The 23,038-nt window shown below is 40.5% G+C and overlaps 1 protein-coding gene across 6 annotated transcripts in view; it reads left to right on the top strand.

The window, feature by feature from the left end:
• Window positions 1-23,038, top strand: part of myo18ab (myosin XVIIIA b) — a 308,092-nt gene that overhangs the window by 90,299 nt on the left and 194,755 nt on the right. For 2 of the 6 annotated variants that reach the window (XM_060848331.1, XM_060848333.1), the window contains exon 1: window positions 22,291-22,382. The exons of the other annotated variants lie outside the window; for them this stretch is intronic. The gene's annotated coding sequence lies outside the window, so the exon portion shown is untranslated. Of the gene's footprint in view, window positions 1-22,290; window positions 22,383-23,038 lie in introns of those variants that run through there. 6 annotated transcript variants of the gene reach the window in all.

Here is a 23,038-nt window from a genome sequence, read left to right on the forward strand (position 1 = left end):
GAAGACCTTGTTTAGTGGAAGAGTAATGAGGTAATCCTAAAGGTGCCCTTGGAGTGAGCGCCAATAGGGGAAAGACAATAGCGTGTCATATGAGCTAAGAACCAGCAAGAACAAAACGCCACAGTTTGGGAAGATAAGAGAAATGGATAAAAATTAAGGATTTTGTTTTTGCCATTGGCAAAAACTGTGGATAGCACCTTCGAAGTTGTGCACCACTTGCTTGGAAGTGTGGGCAGGAACCCAAGACCTGGGAGAAAATGTCTAGTCAGCGTGGGTCTGTTCTTGGATATTAGCCTTTATTTTTGTTGAGGGTTGAGGGAATGTCATTGAAAAACTAGTGGATGTGCACTTGGATTTTAGCCTTGAATGAATTGTATGCCTGCTGTTAATCTTTTTGTAAAGAAACTGTGAAATATATGTCTGTTTTAACTAAACTGATGAAGTTGGTGGCTAGTTGATACAGATTCGATTCTGGATTAGTGGTGCTGGAAGAACACAGCAGTTCAGGCAGCATCCAAGGAGCAGCAAAATTGATGTTTTGGGCAAAAACCCTTCATCAGGAATAAAGGCAGAGAGCCTGAAGCGGGGAGAGATAAGCTAGAGGAGGGTGGGGGTGGGGAGAAAGTAGCATAGAGTACAATAGGTGAGTGGGGGAGGGGATGAAGGTGATAGGTCAGGGAGGAGAGGGTGGAGTGGATAGGTGGAAAAGGAGATAGGCAGGTAGGACAAGTCATGGGGACAGTGCTGAGCTGGATGTTTGGAACTAGGGTGAGGTGGGCGAAGGGGAAATGAGGAAACTGCTGAAGTCCACATTTGATGACCTGGGGTTGAAGTATTCCATGGTGTAAGATGAGGCGTTCTTCCTCCAGGCGTCTGGTGGTGAGGGAGCGGCGGTGAAGGAGGCCCAGGACCTCCATGCCCTCGGCAGAGTGGGAGGGGGAGTTGAAATGTTGGGCCACAGGGCGGTGTGGTTGATTGGTGCGGTGTCCCGGAGATGTTCCCTAAAGCGCTCTGCTAGGAGGCACCCAGTCTCCCCAATGTAGAGGAGACCGCATCGGGAGCAACGGATACAATAAGTGATATTAGTGGATGTGCAGGTAAAACTTTGGATGTGGAAGGCTCCTTTAGGGCCTTGGATAGAGGTGAGGGAGGAGGTGTGGGTGCAGCTTTTAAATAATTATGGCTCTCGGCCTGGTCTGTGATAGGTGGGTTCTACATCATGGTGCATTGGCAACACTGCTGGGGAAAGTAGTATCTGTACTGATGAAATAATCTTCACCTGAGGCATGTTGGAGTCAGTAGTCTTGCCAACTGCATAATTATGGATGTGGAGTGTTTTTAAACTAAATAGTGGCAGCAAAGGAGCAAAGTTGGGAAGAAGGAGTGAAAGAACATAAAAACAGAAGTGATAATAAGCACACTTTGGGTTGAGTGATCAAAATTCAATTAATTTTAAAATAGTTTTGGAAAAGGATAAGCCATCCATAAAAGTTAAAGTTCTTAATTGTAATAAAGCCAACTTTTTAACGGTATTAGACAAAACTTTTTAAAGTTGGAGTAAACTGTTCGCAGGTTAAGGGATGTCTGATAAGTGGGAGGCTTTCAAAAGTGTGATAATGAGAGTTCAAAGTGAAAGGTAAGGCTGAAAGGATAAAGATATTGACTTTCTAGTCAAGAATAAAAAGGAAACATATATTAGATATAAACAACAGGATTCAAATGAATCTCTTCACCAGTGTAGAGGGTGTCGGGTCATTCTTAAGGGGGAGTTTGGGAAGGCAAAATGGGGATATGAGATAGCCTTGGCAGATAAGAAAATCCAAAGAGATTCTACAAGTACATTAAGAGCAAGCGAGCAACTAGAGAGTAAGGCCCTTAAAGATCAAAGAGGTTGACTTTGTGTCGAACCTCAGGAGATGGGAGAGAATATTTTTAAATAGAGGCTAGACAATTCTGGGAAATAAATATTAATGTTTTGAAAACAGTTCATATTAGAGACGAGGAAGTGCTGGAGGTCTTAGAAGATGTACAGGTGAATAAATCTCTGGGACCTAATCTAGTGTATCCTGGGTGGTTGTGGGAAGTTGAGGAAATTGTGGGGCTCCTTGCAGAAATCTTTGTTTCATTTATGACTACAGCTGAGGTTCTAGATGACTGGAGAGTGGCTAATGTTGCAAGTTTGTTTAAGGAATGTAAGGAGAAGCCTGGGAACTATCGATCTGTGAGTCTGACTTCAGTGCATTTTTGGAGGTGATTCTGAAAGGTAGGATTTGCATGCATTTGGAGAGACAGCAAATGATTGTTGTCAGCATGGTTTTGTGAGAGGGGAAATTCTGTCTCGCAAACTTGACTCAGTATTTTGAGGAAGTAACCAAGAAGATTTGAGGGCAAAGTGATATAAGTTGTTTACTTGGACTTTAATAAGACCTTTGACAATATTCCGCATGCTAGACTAATTAGTACAGTTAGATAACGTGGGATTCAGGGTATGCTTACTGATTGGATACAAAATTGGCTAACGGCCGGACACAGTGGTGTGGAGGGTTGTTTCTTGGAGCAGAGGTCTATGACCAGTGGTGTTCCACAAATATTGGTGCTCAGTCCCATTAATCATAAACTATTTTGGATGAAATATAGAAGGCATTGTTAGCAAACTTGTGGATGACACCACAATTGGTAGTATAATGGACAGTGAAGAAGGTTATTGAAGATTACAAAGAAATCTGAATCAATTGGGTCAATGGGCTGAAGAGTGGCAGATGGAGTTTAATTTGGATTAATGCAAGGTATTGCATTTGGTAAAACAAAAAAGGGCAGGACTTTCCCAATTAAAAGTAGGGCCTTAGATAGTGTTGTGAAACAGAGACCTAGGATTCAGGTACATAATTCTTTGACATTTGCATAATGTAAACTGGATGGTTAAGAAGGCGTTTAGCATGCTTGCCTTCATTGCTCAGACATTTGAGGATAGGAGTTCAGACGTCATGTTGAGGTTGTGGAGGATATTGGTGAGGCCTCTTCTGGGGTATTGTGTCCAGCTAGTTGCCTTGTTATAGATAGCATATGATTAAGCTGGATAGGTTTCGGAAGAGATTTAACAGGTTCATGCCATGAATAGAGAGTTGGAGTTATGAGGATAGGCTGGGCCTTTTTCTACTGACTTGTAGAAAGTTGAGGGTTGATCTTATAGCGATTTATAAAATCATGGATATGGAAAAAGACACCTGTCATTCACTTTATCTTAGGTTAGGGAATTTCAAGACTAGAGAGCATATTTTAAAGGTGAGAGAAGAAAGATTTTAAACAACATGTGGGGCAACCTTTGTTTTTACATAGAATGGTTCATGTGTGGAGTGAACTCCCAAAGGAAGTGGTGGTTGTGGGTATAGTTACAACATTTTAAAAGACATTTAGATAAGTACATGAATAAGAAATACTTAGAGGGATATGTGCCAAGCACAGGCAGGTGAGACTAATTTAGTTTGGGATTAGAGTTGGCATGGACCGGTTGGACCTGAAGGGTTTGTTTCCATGCTGTATGACTCTGACTCTATAAGAAATAGCTGATCAAGCCTGCCCTGCTATTCTATCAGATTATGACTAATCCTCTTTCATGCTACTCCTTATATCCCTCAATATTTCAAAAGTCTATCTCTTAAGTTAATTTTGTTATTTAGCTGCCACACCTCATTGGGTAGAGATTTCCGGACATTGAGCATCCTCTGGGAGAAAAAAAACCTTTGCATCTCAGTGTTAAAGAAGAAGAAATATTTACAGAATAAGGAGACATTCATTTAAGATTCCTCCCACTCGTCAAACATCTTTTCATTATCTTCCCTATTAAGTTCCTTAGAATTTTTTAATGCCTCAATAAAATCAGCTCTCATTTGCCTAAACTCTTAATGTCTTGGAGAACTTTTGGAGGACTTAATGACTTAGGCTGAACCTGTTTAGCTGTCCTTGATAGGTCAAGCTCTATCATCCTAGGAATCAACCTACTGAATCTCTTTTGAACTACTTGCAATGCCAGTAAATCCTTCTTTATAAATGGGAACCAGAACTGCGTAGGTGCAGCCTTGCCAACACCCTGTTACAGTTGTACCATAACTTGCCTGTTTTTAAACTCTAAGCCTGGAATAATAACAACCAAAATTCCATTTGCCTTCTTAATTACTTATGCAGCTGTGTGCTAACTTTTGTTTTATGTACAAGAAAATCCAGATCCCTCTGTGCTCCACTTTTTTTGGGAGTCTCGCTCCATTTAAATAACCTGTGTTTGAATGTTTCTTGCGAAAGTATATAACCTTACAAGGTTTGTGAAGGTGTAGGTTTGCTCACTGAGCTGTAGGTTTGATATCCAGACGTTTCATACATTACCTGGCTAGGTAACATCAGCAGTGGCGACCTCCAAGTGAAGCGGAGCTGTTGTCTCCTGCTTTCTATTTATATGTTTGTCCTGGATGGGGTTCCTGGGGTTTGTGGTGATGTCATTTCCTGTTTGTTTTCTGAGGGGTTGATAGATTATATCTAGATCTGTGTGTTTGTATATGGCGTTGTGGTTGGAATGCCAGGCCTCTAGGAATTCTCTGGCATGTCCTAGAATAGATGTGTTGTCCCAGTCGAAATGGTGGTTTATTTTTTCCTCCGTGTATGGCTACGAGGGGGTGTCTTTTTGTGGCTAGCTGGTGTTTGTGTATCCTGGTGGCTAACTTTCTTCCTGTTTGTCCTATGTAGTATTTGCGGCAGTCCTTGCATGGAATGTTTGTAGACGACCTTGGTTTTGTCCAAGGGTTGTACTGGGTCTTTTACGTTTGTTAGTTTTTGTTCGAGTGTGTTGGTGGGTTTGTGTGCTACTAGGATTCTGAGGGGTCTTAGTGGTCTGGCTATCATTTCTGAAACTTTTTTGTATGGTAAGGTGATTAGGGTTTCTGCTGTGTTTGTTCTGCTTGTCGTGATTTGTTGTTGAGGAATCTGCAGACTGTATTTTTTTTTTGAGTATCCGTTCTTCTTGAATACGTTGTATAGGTTGTTATTTGTGGTCCTCTGCTTTCCGAAGTTCGTCTGTGCTGCTGTGTGAGGGGGCTCGTTGGAATAGTGTTCTGATACAGCTTCGTTTGTGTGTGTTGGGATGGTTGCTGGTGCAGTTAAGTATTTGGCCAGTGTTTGCCGGTTTTCTGTATACGCAGGTTTGTAGTTCTCCGTTGTCCATTCTTTCGACTGTGCTGTCCAGGAATGCGAGTTTGTCGGTTTCTTCTTCCTTGGTGAACTTTATGCCTGTGAGGGTATTGTTGATAATGTTAAATGTCTCTTCTATCTTGTTTTGTTTTGTGATGACAAAGATGTCATCTATGTAGCGGACCCAGATTTTTGGTTTGATGGTTGGTAGGGCTGTTTGTTCTAGTCTTTGCATTACTGCTTCTGCTATGAATCCTGATAGCGGAGATCCCATGGGTGTGCCGTTGGTTTGTTTGTAGATTGTTGTTGAAGGTGAAGTGGGTGGTGAGGCACAGGTCCACTAGCTTCATGATGTTTTTGTTGGTTATGTGGTTGGGGTGTGTGTGATGGTCTCTTCTAAAAGTGTGGTACGTGTTTCCTTTGCCAGGTCGATGTTGATGGAGGTGAACAATGCTGTTACATTGAATGCAATCATTGTTTCGTCTTCCTCTATTTTGGTGTTTTTGATTTTTAGGAATTCCTGGGTGGAGTGGATGGAGTGCTGTGACTCTTTTACTAGGTATTTCAGTCTTGCGTGTACTTCTTTTGGCCAGTCTGTAAGTTGGTGTTCTGGGTAGTGAGACTATGGATCTGAGGGGGGCTCCTGGTTTATGGATTTTTGGTAGTCCATAGAATCATGGGTGTTGGTCCCGTCTGGTTTCATTTTTTGGAATTCAGTCTTGTTTAATTGTCCGGAATTGTGTAATTTTCTTAGGAGATGTGTAATTTTGTTTCCTAGTTGTGGGGTCGGGTTTAGCTCCACCTGTTGGTAGGTGTTGGTGTCTGCGAGTAGTGCATTAATTTTCTCTCTGTAGACCCTTCTGTTCAGGATGACTGTGAGGAATTCCTAAAAATCATCAAAAACGCCAAAATAGAGGAAGACGAAACAATGATCGCATTCGACATAACAGCACTGTTCACCTCCATCAACATCGACCTGGCAAAGGAAACACTTACCATACTTTTAGAAGAGACCATCACACACTCCCCAACCACCATCAATCACACTACCAACGAAAACATCATGAAGCTAGTGGACCTGTGCGTCACCACCAAATTCACCTTCAACAACATAACCTACAAACAAACCAAAAACCCTACCAATCATCAAACCACGTAGATGACATCTTTGTCATCACAAAACGAACCAAGATAGAAGAGACATTTAACATCATCAACAACACCCTCACAGACATAAAGTTCACCAAGGAGGAAGAAACCGACAACAAACTCGCATTCCTGGACGTCACAGTCGAAAGAATGGACAACGGAGAACTACAAACCTGCGTATACAGAAAATCGGCAAACACTGACCAAATACTTAACTACACCAGCAACCATCCCAACACACAAATGAAGCTGTATCAGAACACTATTCCACCGAGCCCCCTCACACTGCAGCACAGACGAACTTCAGAAAACAGAGGACAGCCACCTATACAACGCATTCAAGAAGAACAGATACTCAAAAAATACAGTCCGCAGATTTCTCAAGAACAAACCACGACAAGCAGACCAAGCACAGCCAGAAACCCTAACCACCTTACCATACATCAAAGAAGTTTCAGAAATGACAGCCAGACTACTAAAACCCCTCAATCTTAGTAGCACACAAACCCACCATCACACTCAAACAAAAACTAACAAGCTTGAAAGACCCAGTACAGCCCATGAACAAAACCAACATCGTCTACAAACATTCCATGCAAGGACTGCCACAAACACTACGTAGGATAAACAGGAAGAATGTTAGCCACCAGGATACACGAACACCAGCTAGCCACAAAAAGACACGGCCCTCTCTCTCCCTCGTAGCTCTACACACGGAGGAGAAAAAAACACCATTTCGACTGGGACAACACATCTATCCTGGGACAGGCTAAGCAAAGACATGCCAGAGAATTCCTAGAGGCATGGCACTCCAACCACAATGCCATAAACACACAGATTTAGATACCATCTATCTACCCCTCAGAAAACAAACAGGAAATGACAGCACCACAAACCCCAGGAACCCCATCCAGGAGAAAGATATAAATAGAAAGCAGGAGACAACAGCTTCGCTTCACTTGGAGCACTGATGACGTTACCTAGCCAGGTAATGAACGTCTGGACATCAAACCTACAGCTCAGCGAGCAAACCTACACCCTAAATATAATGTTCCATTTTGACCTCCATCTGCTAAGGCTTTGCCATTCTATCTACTTGCGGATTCCCTATGTCATCACAATATGCCCTCCCACCTATTTGTGTGGAGTCAAAAAAATGTGGATGCCTTGTGTTCTGTCCTCCCCTCCAAGTTATTTAATATAGATAGCAAATAAAGCCCTAGGACTGAATCTTGTGACACTCCACGAGTTGCATCTTTTCAATCTCAAAAAGACCAATTGATCTCAACTATGTCTAAATAAATACTCAATTTAGTATTTGGGATAATATGATACAATGAGCTTCTATCTTATCCAGTAATGTTACGTAACATCTGATTGAGTGCCTTCTGGAAATCTAAATGCAGTACATCTACGAGTTCCCCTTTACCAACTCTGCTTGTTAAGTCTTCAAAGAACTCTTGCAAGTTGGTGAAACATCATTTTCTCTTTGCAATGTAAAGTTACTCTGATCGCGCTAAGTTTTTTTTCTAAATATCCTATTTCTTCCTTAATAGTGGACTGTAGCATTTTCACAATGCCAGATGTCTGATTCACTGGCCTATAGTTTCTTGTTTACTGTCTGCCTCCCATCTTGAGCATTGACTGTTTTCCAATTCTCTGAACACTACTGGAATCCACTGAGTTCTGGAGTAGTTTGACCAATGCCTCCAATATCTCTGCAACCACTTCTTTTAAAACCCATGTTGACTGTCTGCCTTCAATCCCATTAGTTTATTAAATACTTTATCCCTCGTGACAAAAATTATCATAAGACTTGTTGGGCCGAAGGGCCTGTATCCACACTGAAAGTTATATGTATAAGCTACAGCGGGGTGGTTACTCAGAGAAATAAACCTAGTTGGGTGACTGTTAGGAGGGGTAAGAAGCAGTCAGTGCAGGGATCCCCATGGCCATTCCCCGGCAAAACAAGTATACCGTTTTGGACACTGTTTGGTATTGGGGGAGGGGGGAGCCATAAGAATCTTAAGTGGGAAGCCAAAGAGTACAGGTCTCTGGCGCAGAGTCTGTCCCTGTTGCTCAGAGGGAATTGGGGAAGAGTAGTAGAGCATTAGTCATTGGGGACTCCATACTTATGGGGACAGATAGGAGATGGTGTGCAAATGAGAGAGACTTGCGGTTGGTGTGTTGCCTCCCAGATGCCAGGGTCCATGATGTCTCGGACCGTGTTTTCAGCATCCTTAAGAGGGAGCGGGAACAACCCCAAGTCGTCGTCCACATATGCACCCATGACACAGGTTGGAAAAGCGATGGGCATGTAAAGCAGAAATTTAGGGAGCTAGGGTGGATGCTGAGCTAGAACAAACAGAATTGTTATCTTTGGTTTGTTAATGTGTCACATGTTAGCGAGGTAAGAAATAAGGAGAGAGAACAGTTGAATATGTGACTACAGGGATAGTGCAGGAGGGAGGAATTCAGATACTTGACTAATTGGGGCTCATTCTGGGATAGGTGGGACCTGTACAAGTGAGATGGTCTACACCTGAACCAGAGGTGTACCTGTATCCTAGGGGGGAAATTTCCCATCAGGAGGATGGGAACCTGACTTGTTGCTCCAGTGTACAGGAGGTTGAGAGTAATGACATCATGAATAAGGTTTCAAGTATGTGGGAGTGTACTGGCAAGAAGGTGGTTTGACGTGTGATCGCTCCAACACCAGAAGCATCCAGAATAAGATGAGTGAACTTCCAGCATGGGTTGGTATCTGGGACTTCGATGTTGTGGCCATTTCGGAGACATGGATAGAGAAGGGACAGGAATGGCTGCTGCAGTTTCTGGGTTTAGCTGTTTCAGTAAGGTAAAAGACGGGTATGTGTGCCTTTGTTAGTTCAAGGACAGTATTACGGTGGCAGAAAATATGTTTGAGGACTCATCTACTCTACGGGCTGTGGTTAGAAATAGGAAAGGAGAGATCACCTTGTTGGGGCTATTTTATAAGCCTTCAAATAGTTCCAGAGATGTAGAGGAAAGGATTGCAAAGATTACTCTAGATAGAATTGAAAGTAACAGGGTAATTGCTATGAGGGACTTTAACTTTCCAAATATTGACTGGAAACGCTACAGGACAAGAGTTACAACTGGAGGAAAGGCAATTATGATGAGATTAACCAAGATTTTCAATGCGTAGGAAACTGCAGGGGATGGGCACAATTGAAATGTGGAGCTTGCGCTACTGCATGTCCTTGATAAGTATGTATCTGTTGGGCAGGGAGGAAGTGGTCAATCAAGGGAATCGTGGTTTACTAAAGAAGTTGAATCTCTTATCAAGAGGAGGAAGGAGGCTTATATAAAGATGAGATGTGAAGGCTCATTTTGGGTGCTTGAGAGTTCAAGTTAGCCAGGAAAGACCTGAAGAGAGAGCTAAGGAGAGCCAGGAGGGCACATGAGAAGAGTTTGGCATGTAGCATCAAGGAAAACCCTAAAGCTTTGTAGATATGTCAGGAATGAAAGAATGATGAGCGTAAGATTAGGGCCAGTCAAGGACAGTAGTGGGAAGTTGTGTGTGGAGTCTGAGGAGATTGGAGAGGCGCTAAATAAATACTTTTCATCAGTATTTACACAGGAAAAAGACAATGTTGTCGAGGAGAATACTGAGATACAGGCTATTAGACTAGACAGGATTGAGGTTCATAAGGAGGAGGTGTTAGCAATTCTGGAAAGTGTGAAAATAGATAAGTCCCTTTTGGCCAGATTGAAGTTATCCTAGGATTCTCTGGGACACTAGGGAGGAGATTGCAGAACCTTTGGCTTTGATCTTTATGTTGTCATTGTCTACAGGAGTAGTGCGAGAAGACTGGAGGATAGCAAATGTTTATCCCCTTGTTCAAGAAGGGGAGTAGAGACAACCCTGGTAATTATAGACTGAGCCTTCCTTTGGTTGTGGGTAAAGTGTTGGGAAGGATTGTAAGAGATAGGATTTATAATTATCTAGAAAGGAATAATTTGATTAGGGATAGTCAACGTAGTATTGTGAATGGTAGGTCGTGCCTCACAAATCTTATTGAGTTCTTTGAGAAGGTGACCAAACAGATGGATGAGGGTAAAGCGGTTGTAATGGTGTATGTGAATTTCAGTAAAGCGTTTGGTAAGGTTCCCCAAGGTAGGCTATTGCAGAAAATATGGAGGCATGGGATTGAGAGTGATTTAACAGTTTGGATCTGAAATTGGCTACCTGAAAGAAGACAGGGTGGTGGTTGGTCGGAAATGTTCATCCTGACGTTCAGTTACTAGTGGTGGACCACAAGGATCTGTTTTGGGGCCACTGCTTTTTATCATATTTAAAAAGTGACTGGGATGAGGATGTAGAAGGATGCGTTAGTAAATTTGCGGATGACACTAAACGTTGGTGGAGTTGTGGACAGTGTGGAAGGAGGTTACAGGTTATAGAGGGACATGGATAAGCTGCAGTGCTGGGCTGAGAGGTGGCAAATGGAGTTTAATGCAGAAAAGTGTGTGGTGATTCATTTTGGAAGGAGTAACAGTAATGCAGAGTACTGAGCAAATCATAAGATTCTTGTAGTGTGGATGAGCAGAAAGATCTGTGTCAGTGTGCATAGATACTTGAAAGTTGCCACCCAGGTTGATAGACTTGTTAAGAAAGCGTACGCTATAGTAGCATTTATTAGTAGAGGGATTGAGTTTCAGAGCCATGTGGTCATGTTGCAGATGTACAAAACTCTGGTGTGGCTGCATTTGGAATATTGCATACAGTTCTGGTCACTGCATTATAGGAAGGATGTGGAAGCATTGGAAAGGGTGCAGAGCAGATTTACCAGGAGACGTGGCTTCAAGTGGACAGGGCCTGGGAAATGAATATTCAAGGCTACACGTGCTATCGTAAGGATAGACTGACGGGCAGAGAGGGTGGAGTGGCCTTGTTGGTAAGGGAGGATATTCAGTCCCTTGCACGGGGGGACCTAGAGTCAGGGGATGTAGAGTCAATGTGGATAGAGCTGCGAAATACTAAGGGTAAAAAGACCCTCTTGGGAGTCATCTACAGGCCCCCAAACAGTAGTCTGGATGTCGGATGTAAGTTGAATCAGGAGCTGAAATTGGCCTGTGGTAAAGATGTTACTACAGTTGTTATGGGGGATTTTAACATGCAGGGAGACTGGGAGAATCAGGATGGTATTGGACCTCAAGAAAGAGACTTTGTGTAGTGCCTCAGAGATGGATTCTTAGAGCAGCTGGTGCTGGAGCCGACCAGGGAGAAGGCAATTCTGATCTATTATTGTGTAATGAACCAGAATTGGTCAGAGACCTCGAAGTGAAGGAGCCATTGGGAAGTAGTGACCATAATACAGTAAGTTTCAATCTGCAATTTGAGAGGGAGAGGGTACAGTCGGAAGCGACATTACTTCTGTTGAATAAAGGGAATTATGGAGCTATGAGGGAGGAGCTGGCCAAAGTTCAATGGTGCAATACCTTAGCAGGGATGACCGTGGTGGAACAGTGGCGGATATTTAGGTGTATAGTGCAGAAGTTGCAGGATCAGTTCATTCCTAAAAGGAAGAAGGATCCCAGGAGGAGACATGGGCAGCCGTGGCTGACGAGGGAAGTTAAGAAACATATAAAGTTAAAAGAGAAAAAGTATAACATAGCAAAGATAAGTGGGAAAACTGAGGACTGGGAAGCTTTTAAAGAACAACAGAGGATTACTAAGAAGGAAATACGCAGAGGAAAAATCAGGTACGAAGGTAAACTGGCCAATAATGTAAAGGAGGATAGTAAAAGCTTTTTCAAGTATGTGCAAGGCAAAAAAATGGTTAGGACTAAAATTGGGCCCTTGAAGACAGAAACAGGGGAATATATTACAGGGGACAAAGAAATGGCAAAAGAATTAAATGGGTACTTCAGATCTGTGTTCACTGGGGAAGACACAAGCAATCTCCCTGAGGTAACAGTGACTGAAGGACCTGAACTTAAGGGAATCTGTATGTGCCAGGATTTGGTGTTGGAGAGACTGTTAGGTCTGAATGTTGATAAGTCTCCGGGGCCTGATGGTCTACATCCCAGGGTACTGAAGGAGGTGGCTCGGGAAATCGTGGATGCGTTGGTGATTATTTTCCAGAATTTGATAGATTCGGGATCGGTTCCTGAGGATTGGAGAGTGGCTAATGTTATACCACTTTTTAAGAAAGGTGGGAGAGAGAAAGCAGGAAATTATAGACTAGTTAGTCTGACCTCAGTGGTGGGAAAGCTGCTGGAGTCTATTATAAAGGATGAGATTACGGCACATCTGGATGGTAGTAACAGGATAGGACAGAGTCAACATGGATTTGTGAAGGGGAAATTGTGCTCGACTAATCTTCTTGAATTTTTTGAGGATGTAACTCTGAAGATAGATGAGGGAGATCCAGTAGATGTAGTGTACCTGGACTTTCAGAAAGCTTTTGATAAAGTTCCACACAGGAGGTTAGCGAGTAAACTTAGGACGCATGGTATTGGGGGCAAAGTACTAGATTGGATTGAAAATTGGTTGGCTGATAGGAAACAAAAGGTAGTGATAAACGGCTCCATTTCGGAATGGCAGGCAGTGACCAGTGGGGTACCGCAGGGATCCGTGCTGGGACCGCAGCTTTTTACAATATATGTTAATGGTATAGAAGATGGTATCAGCAATAACATTAGCAAATTTGCTGATGATGCAAAGCTGGGTGGCGGGGTGAAATGTGATGAGGATGTTAGGAGATTACAGGGTGACCTGGACAAGTTAAGTGAGTGGGCAGATGCATGGCAGATGCAGTTTAATGTGGATAAATGTATGGTTATCCACTTTGGTGGCAAGAACAGGAAGGCAGATTACTACCTCAATGGAATTAATTTAGGTAAAGGGGCAGTACAGAGAGATCTGGGTGTTCTTGTACACCAGTCAATGAAGGCAAGCATGCAGGTACAGCAGGTAGTGAAGAAGGCTAATAGCATGCTGGCCTTCATAACAAGAGGGATTGAGTATGGAAGCAAAGAGGTGCTTCTGCAGCTGTACAGGGCCCTGGTGAGACCACACCTGGAGTACTGTACGTAGTTCTGGTCTCCAAATTTGAGGAAAGACATTCTGGCTATTGAGGGAGTGCAACATAGGTTCACAAGGTCAATTCCTGAAATGGAGGGATTGCCTTACACTTAAAGACTGATGCGACTGGGCTTATATACCCTTGAGTTTAGAAGACTGTGAGGGGATCTGATTGAGACATATAAGATTATTAAAGGATTGGACACTCTGGCAGCAGGAAATATGTTTCCGCTGATGGGTGAGTGCCGAACCAGAGGACACCGCTTAAAAATACGGGGTAGACCATTTAGGACAGAGATGAGGAGAAACTTCTTCACCCAGAGAGTGGTGGCTGTGTGGAATGCTCTGCCCCAGAGGGCAGTGGAGGCTCAGTCTCTGGATTCATTTAAGAAAGAGTTGGATAGAGCTCTCAAAGATAGTGGAATCAAGAGTTATGGAGATAAGGCAGGAAGTGGATACTGATTTGGAATGATCAGCCATGATCATATTGAATGGCGGTGCATGCTCGAAGGGCTGAATGGCCTACTCCTGCACCTATTGTCTATTGTCTATGTCTATTGCCTGGTGTGGAGGGAAGGTCTTATGATGAAAAGCTGAGGGACTTGTTTTCGTTAGAGAGAAGAAGGTTAAAAGGTGACTTAATAGAGACATAGAAGATGATCAGAGGATTAGATAGGGTGGACAGTGGACAGTGAGAGCCTTTTTCTTCAGACGGTGATGGCTAGCAAGAGGAGACATATCTATTGTCCCTCAATTTAAAGCTAAAGCACAGATGTCAGAGATAGGGTCTTTACGCAGTCGTAAGGGCATGGAATGCCCTGCCTACAACAGTAGTGGACTCCCTAACATTAAGGGCATTTAAGTGGTCTTTGGATAAACATATGGATGATAATGGAACAGTGCAGCTGAGATGGTCTTGAGATTGATTTCATAGGTCAGCGCAACATCGAGGATTGTTAGGCTTATACTGCCCTGTAACTATATCCTATGTTGTCCTCCAGTGACACAACTTTCAAGGAGCTATGTACTTGAACTCCTAGGTCTCTGTTTGACAACGTTCCCCAGGATCCTATCATTAACTGTATAAGCCCTTGTTCAGCTTACCAAAAAGCAAAACTTTGCATTTATCTAAATTAAACTCCATCTGCCATTCCTCAGTCCATTAGCCCAATTCATCGAGATCCTTTTGTAACCTTAGTTAAATTTCTTTACTATCTACTATACCATCAATTTTAGTGTCATCTGCAAAAGTACTAATCATGCTTCCTATATTCTCATTCAAATGGATTGTATAAATGACAAACAAAAGTGGAGCCAGTACCAATCCTGTGGAACACCGCTGTTCACAGGTCTGCAGACCGAAAAACAACAGTCCCTCACCACTGTCTCCTGTCGTCAAACCAATTTTTGTATCCAATTGGTAAGGTGTCTCTGAATCCCACGTGATCTGACTTTACTAACAAGTTTTTCATGCAGAACCTTGTCAAAGGCCTTGCTAAAGTCCATGGAGACAACATCAACCACACTACTGTCATCTGTGTTCTTGGTCATATTCTCACAAAACTCTGAAGTTTGAGGCAAAGGTGAAAATGCAGCATTGTTAATTAATGATGCGATTAAAGCAATGGAGAGGGATGAACTATGTTCAGAAAACCTGAATGTAGAAATGGCTATGGGAAGAGATATAAAATGATATCGGCATGAGTAAGGATTCTGGGTAATCCAAGATGGAGGACGGGAAAAATTTTTGGCTGAATCAGCTGCTCCTTTATTTGAGGTATTTTAGGTGATGGAGGTGATTTCCTTGAATTCCAGGAGCAGCAATTACTGTTTTTTATATGCTGTTGCATTGTTTTGGAACTTTGGGGAAAAAACATCAGTTTTAAAAGGGAGAAGAACAGACAAAGGAAGCACATGGTGAGGTCAGTGCAGGAGAGAGAGAGAAAGAAATAGACACAGCAGTGAACCTGCACAGTTACTGCGTTTGCTGTTTGACTTCATGTATTGCTGGACATCTGAGTGCGTCTAGGAAAATTAACAGACAGTGAAATTCACAACTGATCTTGGAGGAACTGTACGGGTGAAGCTTACAGCACAGAAGCAGCTAAATGTATTGTTTTTAAGTGTGACCTACAGAAAGTCTGCAGTAGTGAGTAGAATGTGTTCTTGTTTGTTTGTTTTTTTGAGATATGTCTCTTGATTAAACTTAAATTAATAGTTATGGCTTATAGTTTAACCTGGGGCAGTGTTTTGTAAAGGAATAAGACGGTGTTATTTTCTGGGCCTGTACATTGGACACAGGACCCAAGGAGATAGTGAGGAAGGCGATCAATCTGAGACTGGTACAGTTGAGAACAGAAGCGAGTCAAACAGTCAGGGTAGGCAGGGACAGGTAGAACTAATAAATTAAACTGCGTTTATTTCAATGCAAGGGGCCTAACAGGGAAGGCAGATGAACTCAAGGCATGGTTAGGAACATGGGACTGGAATATCATAGCAATTACAGAAACATAGCTCAGGGATGGGCAGGACTGGCAGCTTAATATTCCAGGATACAAATGCTACAGAATAGAAAGGGAGGCTAGAGAGGAGGGGGAGTGACGTTTTTGATAAGGGATAGCATTACAGATATGCTGAGGGAAGATATTCCTGGAAATACATCCAGGGAAGTTATTTGGGTGGAACTGAGAAATAAGAAAGGGTTGATCACCTTATTGGGATTGTATTGTAGAACCCTTAATAGTCAGAGGGAAATTGAGAAACAAATTTAGAATCAGAGATGTACAGCATGGAAACAGACCCTTTGGTCCAACTTGTCCACACTGACCAGATATCCCAACCTAATCTAATCCCACCAGCCAGCACCCGGCCCATATCCCTTTATTGTGAGAGGGGAAAGATATAAAAGGGATCTAATGGGCAATGTTTTCACAGAGGGTGGTACGTGTATAGAATGAGCTGCCAGAGGAAGTGGTGGAGGCTGGTACAATTGCAACATTTAAAAGGCATTTGGTTAGGTATATGAATAGGAATGGTTTGGAGATATGGGCCGGGTGCTGGCAGGTGGGATATCTGATCGGCATGAACTGGTTGGACCGAAGTGTCTGTTTCTGTGCTGTACATCTCTCTGACTCTACAAAATTCCATGTGAAAGTGAGAGTACATGCCCCCTAACCATGCTGTTTGATGGCATAAAGTTTTAAATGGTAAAAGCTTGTCAGAAAGGGATGGTGATTTTTAATTTGCATATCGCCTGGAAAAATCAGATGAGCTAAGGTAACATATATGAGAACCTTAAAATATTTCCGGGTAGTTTCTTTGAACACTATGTTCTGAAACTAATCAATGAGCAGGCTAAACTAGACTTGATCCTATTTCATCACACAATATTAATGATCTTATAATGAAAGTAATCCGAGGTAGCAGCAACTATAATATGATTGAATTTACCTTCATTTTGAAGGGGAGAGGAATTGATCAGATTGTTATTAAAAACAAATAGCAGTTATAAGGGCAAGAAAGCAGAACTAGGTGGAGCGAACTGCAAATTAGGTTAGAAGTTTGGCCAAGAGAGATGCAGTGGCAGATATTTAAGGGAAGTTTCAGAACACAGAATAGTTGCATTCCAAAGAGTAAAGAAAATTACAAGGGTAGGACTTTCCATCGATGATTACATAGAAGGATGAAAGATAGTATCAAATCTAAAAGAATAAAAAGAAGACAATTTAGCAGGTCACAAGATTAGAAGGAATATAAAACACAGCAATGGAGGATTAAATAATGAATACAAATGAAGAAATTTAGAGTGTGAGAGAAAGCTAGGCAGAAATATAAAAACAGTGCCTCAATAAAAATTTCAGTTTAAGTGTTGATCCTATAGAATGTGGGCCTGACAAGTATTGTTGGAAAATTAGGAGATGAATTGGACAAGTATCTTGCATGTCTTCACTATAGAGGACACTAGTAATATCCCAGAAGCAATTATAAATCTAAAACTAAAAGGGAGAGAGGAAATCAGGAAAATCACAATCAGTGGAGTAACAGTACTTAGTGAATCATTGGATCTGTGGGCTGATGCATTTTGGCCTGATGGATTTCATCTTGGGGTCTTCAAAGACATTGTTAGTGAGATAGTTAATGTATTGGTTTTAACTTCCAAAACTTCTTTGTTTCAGGAAACATCTCATTAAATTGGAAGATAGCCAGTGTAACGTGTTCATTTAAAAATGGAGGACGATAGAATATAGGAAAGCATTGGCCGGTTAGCTTAATCTCGTCAGAAGGAAAATGTTATCTGTCATCAAAGATGTTCAACTCTGTGCCAGATTAAGGTTAGAAGGAATCAGACAGTCAGCATGATTTCTGCCTCACAAAACCATGTTTTACCAATCTATTGGAGTCCTTTTGAAAAGGTAACACATGCTCAAAAACTGGTGGATGTACTCTTCCTTAGATTTTCAGAAGATATTTAATAAAATGCCATATCAAAGATCATTATTAAAAGCTTGTTATTATAGGAGTGACATATTGACATGGAAGGAAGGCTGGCTAGCCCACCGGAACATAAGAGTATGCACAAATCTCAAAGGTTGGCAAGATATAATGAGTGGTATGCTACAGGAATTTGTGTTTGGACCTTAACTGTTTGATTTCTTTAAATTATATGGGGGAAGGGACAGAAGTTATGATTGTCAAATCATTTTGATCAGGTAAGGACAGGTAGAAAAATAAGTTGTGAAGAGGGCATAAGCTACCAAATTAAAAAGGTGAATGAGTAAAGACATGATATGGGAATGTGAGAAAATGTCCAATTGTCCATTTTGGCAGGAAGAATGAAAAAGCATATTATCTAAATGATGTAAAATTGCAGAGCTTCGAGTTAAAGAAGGCTCTATGTACCCAAGTGTGTCAATCACCAAATGATCAGTATGTAGGTACAGCAAATTGTTAGAAAAGCAAATAAAATGTGATTATTTATAACGAGAAATTGAATAAAAGTAGAGTGAGGTTATGCTTCAGTTATATAGGTTACCTGTGAGAACACAATTGAAGTATTGTGCATGGTATTGGTCACCTTAGTTATGGAAAGATGTAAATGTGTTGGAAGTAGTACGATGAAAGTTTACTACATTATCAGCAGATTGTCTTCTGTGAAAAGGTTCAACAGGAGTAGTAATGCCTCTTATGCTTTTATACTTCAACATGTGATTGAAACAGAAAAACAGGTTGTCTTGTCAATGCATGTGGAAAAGATGGGCTTTATTCTGATGGATCTACAACTAACAGCCCTTCTAAAAATCAGGGGTCGCCTAATTAATAAAGATGAGACAATTTTTTTCTGTAAGTATGATCAGTCTCTGGTACTACTTGCAAAGATAATGGAAATTGAGTCCTTGAATGTTTTACAGCAGACATGGATAGCAAGGGAATTAAAGATTATCAAAGATTGAAGTGGGAATGTGATTTAAAATCAGCCATGATCAGCAATGATGGGGCAGGCTGAAGGAGCCAAATGGCCTACTCCTACTCCTCCTCACTTTTATATTCATAATATAAAGTGACCCCAAAATAAACTTCACCTCTGATTTTAGCAAGATTGGTGTATAGTTTTGCTCAGATATGTAAATACAGTGCTATTTTCAGGCTCTTAAGGGCTCTACAAAAAGACTTGCTTCTAATCCTTTTGTAATCCTATTTTAAGGCTAATTCGTGATGATCCATTCCTCACACAAGCATACAAGTTAGGAGCAGGATTCGGCCATTCTGCTCTACCATTCAGTAAGATCATGGTTCATCTTTTTGTGGTCTTAATTCCCATTCTTTCTAAAATTACCCTGATGACATTGATTTTTGATTAATGTGAATCAATATGCCCATGATCTGTGTCTTAAAAGTATGCAATGACTCCATTCTCTGGAGAAAGAGCTCCAAAGTCTCTCTTTTTAAAAAATCCTCCTTTTCACTGTCACTTTCTATAGGGCAACTAGAAATGCTAACAAATGCCAGCAATGCCCACAGCCTACAAATATATAAATGTTTGTGATCCAAGGCTGGATTTTACATGCCCCATTGAGTGTATTATTGATGGTGATGGCCTAAATAAGAGAGCCCATCACCTTCCCACTCATTCCTAATCTTAGTCTCATAATAAATTAAGTAGAAGGTATGACAATACTATGGCTTTAAGAGGTGTATTTGTCCCCTTTTTATGTACATATAAAGAGAGATTGAAACAGTGGCAGTGGTCTGCTTCAAGTCAATAAACTAAACAGATTGTGAGGCGTTGGGTTTTTTTAAAATTAAAGTTGGAACAATAGAAACACCCTTTGATGGGTGGGGTCAAACTCCCACAGAACCAGGATTTTTAGTTTAGCTTTCAGTAGCTGTTGAGATTGTGAAAGTTGTGACATCTCTTTCTTTGGTGCAGCTAAAAGCTTGGTCTGTCTTCTACCTGCTAGAATTGAATGTGAGACAATCTGTTTTACTGACTTTGCCTTACCAAGGTTGTGCTTATAGGATGTTACTATATTGGAACAGTTCATTCATTGAGTTACAGTTAAGCTGATATTTTCTTTTATTTATATTTTAACTGTAGTGTGTGAATAGTGTGTTTGGCTTCAAGCCTGATAGTTTGATAAATCAAATTACATCTGGTACTTGCTTTTAACATAAATAAAAGTTAGGGTCTAGACAACCTCCTTGTCGATTTGAGGAGGTTTGGTCTGGTCTGTAACAGGATGGCATGGGAATCGGAAGCTTGTCTCCTATATGTAAATAAATAAGATAAATTAGGTTTTTTTGCCAAGTCTGTTGATCAGAATAATATACTCCATGTGTCACAATGAAACTAGCATAGGCAGGTGGTAAAGAATGGACAGATCACCTACTGTAATAGGGTACATCTAAAGGAAACCGCTTCAGTTAGTAGGTTCTTCACACATTGATATTTCCTGTCCCTAAGAAGTCAGCACCGCCCTCCCCCTTCTGGGAAAAACTGATTGTTCATTCCATAAATTACTGTAATTAAGACTGGAAAATTTGTGGAAAATAAATTGATTGTAGAAGGCTAATTCCAATAGTGTAATGTATATTTGATGACTTTGATCATATGGAATCCACCATCAATTGGAGTGGAAGGGAATGATTAGTTTAAAAGTGTTCATCTATCTCCAGAGATTATTTAAAGAGTTTGTTTTAACTGTGGAAATCAATTGAGCATACATCTTATCAATTCATGAGACGCATACTTCAGTTGGTACTTTTTTGACGAAAAGATGACTGGAATGTTATGCTAATAATAGCATTTTCAGGATAGATACTCCACCATTTTAAGAACCCTAGTTGCTACACCTGGATGGTATGCTATTAATTTAAAAGATACATTGTAGTCAAGGATAGCTGTTGTTCTCTGTGTAAAAGATCAGCTTTTACAAAAGTCAGAGCTTGAATTTATTTTCCCTGTAGTTGTTTGGAAAACTTCTGAGCATTGAACCTCTCTCTTTTGTAGAATTTATTTTTCCCATTTCCATTCTAATTTTAGCATTCTCTTTATAATAGCAGTTTGTACTTGGGAAATTAGTCAGTTTGTTGTTTCTATTCATGAACTTTTTAAACTTTGCCTCTCTAATTTTGCTGTCCTAATTAATAAAGATTGTTCCTCATTACAGGTATACTCTTGAGGCAGCTACAGCCAGTCAGATTTTGGCTTATGATTTTGTCCGCTGTTTTAAATTCACTCTGTAGCTCTTTTAACAACTTTAAATGTCATACAACAGAATATTTAGTTTTGCTTGGAGACTAAAATAACTGCAATAACTGTTTACTTTTTCTATAAATGATGACTGTAATTTGTGCTTTTCACTTTTCTGTACCCACAGTATCTACCGCACGTGTGTCTGGTCATTGTCCAGGACATTCCAATCTGCACCCACCAATTTCAGTTACTGGGAAGAACTTGGGCTCAAGGCAAACCTCAGTTCTGAATTAGACTGCATCTTTTCATAATACCACTTATCAATTCATGAGATGGCTTTCTCATCACGTTTTGCTTTCTGGGAGCAAAAGGAAAGTTTATTTTTAAGCTCAAATCTTTCAAATTGCAAATGCCAATCACTACAGTCAGGCCATGTTACTTAACAATTTATTTTAGGAATTTTTGATATTGCAGTTGTAAGAAATAGTCTCAAATGAGCATTTCCTAAGAAATTGGTTTAAATTGTTGCCATTGAAGTGAAAAGAATAATTCTGGACCTCTCACATGCTTATTACACAATGTGTCATTGTGATCAGTTTCTGTGAATTTACACAAAAACGTGTTCTAGGTTTGGACATTTCAGTTATGATGTTTTAGCACTAAATGTGTCAAACAGAAATAAGTTGTACCTATTTATTTATTTACATTATAATTTCAAAGTGAAGTTTATAAGTGTAACTATTGCTGAAGCTCATTCATTGGGGAAGTAAGCCACCTACAGGGATTTATTACTCTTTGTGCGAATGAAAAATATTGTTTATTTCTTCCTCGCTAGCAACCATTTTAGTGAAATTTAACTTCATTCAGATTTGACAACACTACAAATTACAAAATCAAAGTCTTTTGTCTAGAAGTATGAGATTGACATAAACATGCAAGAATACTTCAAATTTCTTTGCACTGAAAAAGTAGCATTCAAATCTACTGAATATTTTTATTTTCCTGAGGAAAGCTGACATCTTCATGATCAAGAAAAGTGGGATTTAAGGAGAAAGTTTTCCTTTTACTTTGGAGACAAAGTTTAATTTAGTGTTTGTGTTGATTTTTGCTGAATTGTAGTGAAAACAATAGTAGTAAAAGCATGCATCATTCAAACTTTGGATTGTGATGTTGCGTCCTCATCCTATAAATAACTAGGTTAAAGAGGAAAAGCCTGTTTCAAAGAAAAAATCAGTGTCTGTTCTGAAATCAGAAAATCCAGATCAAGACCATGAAGCAAACCTTGAACAATCTGTAAGTTTCTTCAAGTAATAGTTATTTTTTGATACCAATTACCGCCATAGTCATTGGATGAATTCAAAAACAATGACACTTAAGTAATCAGTGTTTGGAGGGATGGGGTGGTGTGATGCTTACAAAGTGCTTTTCAATATACTTCACACAACTTTGACAAATATTGATTTGTATAATAATAAAAATGTGCAGTTATTTGAACCGAGTAAAATATATTATCAACCACATCACATTAATTGTTGATGTACAGTATTTTAAAATCTCTGCGTTACTATTGCTTTCTTCAAGTGAAGATTGATTTTCGAATTGGTGAAAGGAGGATTTGATAATATGCAATCAAAACTTTGTTTTCCTGTGCTTGTCTTTTTAACATGCCATAACAGCATTGTTGTAGTTGGTCTACTGTCATTAGAGATACTGACTGATGCAGCGTCAGCAGATGCAGTGGTAGTGTTGATTTAATTTGGGCCTGGAAGCCTTTTAAAGATCCTCCTCCATTCATCTAAACCTTAGGAATAAAATGAAGGTAGCTGAATAATTTTGCTACAATGTTTTAACTTGGAACTAATACTTGATTTAGCTCGTGCTGTGAACAATGTGATTTTACAATGCAAAGCTCTGTTCCGTAATATTAGGAAGAGACCTGGAGGTGTTGC

The sequence above is a fragment of the Hemiscyllium ocellatum genome, chromosome 31, assembly GCF_020745735.1.
Source record: "Hemiscyllium ocellatum isolate sHemOce1 chromosome 31, sHemOce1.pat.X.cur, whole genome shotgun sequence".
Taxonomy (NCBI): domain Eukaryota; kingdom Metazoa; phylum Chordata; class Chondrichthyes; order Orectolobiformes; family Hemiscylliidae; genus Hemiscyllium; species Hemiscyllium ocellatum.